Source organism: Gekko japonicus, unplaced genomic scaffold (genome assembly GCF_001447785.1).
Source record: "Gekko japonicus isolate JY-2015 unplaced genomic scaffold, Gekko_japonicus_V1.1 scaffold3491, whole genome shotgun sequence".
NCBI classification, from domain to species: Eukaryota; Metazoa; Chordata; class Lepidosauria; order Squamata; family Gekkonidae; genus Gekko; species Gekko japonicus.
This window is the reverse complement of record NW_015161515.1, coordinates 4260-5730: the sequence shown is the minus strand read 5'-3', so window position 1 is coordinate 5730 and position 1471 is coordinate 4260. Positions and strand designations below refer to the sequence as shown.

Here is a 1471-nt window from a genome sequence, read left to right as displayed (position 1 = left end):
CTCTTCTCCAGGGTCTCAGGCTGAGGTCTTTTCCCATCACCTCCTGCCTGGTCCCTTCAACTGGAGATCCCGGAGATTGAACCCAGGAACTTTTGCATGCCAAGCAGATGCTCTGCCACTGAGCCACAGCCCCTCCCTCGATCAGAACCATTCATCCATCAGTGTCAGGATTGTCTACTTAGACTGGCAGCCGCTCTTCTCCCGGGTTTCATGCTGAGGTCTTTCCCATCACCTCCTGCCTGGTCCCTTCAACTGGAGGTGCCAGGGATTGAACCTGGGACGTTCTGCATGCCAAGCAGAAGACCACTGGTCCCTCCAGGTCAGTACTGTCTACAGCTTCAAAGGGCCTTCGTTTTCTACAAGCAGAATTGCAAATATATTCGATATTAGAGGGAGCACAACTGTACCCTATGCGACGCCGTAGGCTTTTCAAGGCAAGAGATGTTCAGAGGTGGTTTGCCATTGCCTGCCTCTGTGTTGTGACACTCGACTTCCGTCACGGTCTCCCATCCAAATACTGACCGGGGCCGACCTTGCTTAGCTTCCGAGATCTGATGAGATCAGGCTACCCTGGGTTATCCAGGTCTGGGCTATGCTGACCTAGTGCACGTTTATTAGTTTTTGCCATCTTATACACTATTTTCCTTGTACTGGTCTAGGATACATTTTGAAGGTTCTAAATGTTTTTTTTAAATAACATTTTTATTTTCTATATCAGACATACAAAGACAAACATACATAAATACACACATGAGGAAGTTTCTTTACATCATTTTGATCTAGTTAATGTACTCATACAGTATCTAAGTATATCCACTATTATTTTCACCTTATGGATTACTCATATACCTTTTAAGAAAGGTAAAGGTTCCCTTGCTCGAAAGCCAGTCAAATCCGACTCCAGGGTTGCGGTGCTCATCTCCGTTTCAAAGCCAAAGAGCCAGCGCTGTCTGAAGACGTTTCCGTGGTCATGTGGCCGGCATGACTAAACACCAAGGTGCACGGAACGCTGTTACCTTCCCACCGAAGTAGTCCCCATTTATCTACTTGCAATGTCTCGCTTTCGAACTGCTAGGTTGGCAGGAGCTGGAACTAGAGATGGGAGCTCACTCTATCATGCGGCACCCGGGTCTCGAACTGCTGAACTACCGACCTTCCACAGCCTGGAGTTCAGTGTCTTAACCACTTGAGCCACCGCAGCTCCCATATACCTTTTACATATAGTTAAAAATATAATTTTTATTTCCTTTCATTTCAGTTTGATGTCCGAGAATTTTTGTATCTTGTACTCTTCTATCCATTTATAAAATTTTGACCATGCATCTTCAAAGTCTTCTTTGTTATGTTCTCTCAGAATTGAGGTTAATTTGTCCATCTCTGCTGTTTCCATTTTTTTAATTATAGTTTCTTTGAGGGGATTTCATTTTTTCTCCAATACTTGGCATATACTATTCTTGCTGCTGTTGTTGTT

The 1471-nt window shown here is 44.6% G+C and overlaps 1 protein-coding gene across 1 annotated transcript in view; it reads right to left on the bottom strand.

The window, feature by feature from the left end:
- The window catches only part of VPS54 (VPS54 GARP complex subunit), a 56837-nt gene that overhangs the window by 52078 nt on the left and 3288 nt on the right, over positions 1-1471 (bottom strand). The window lies entirely within an intron of this gene.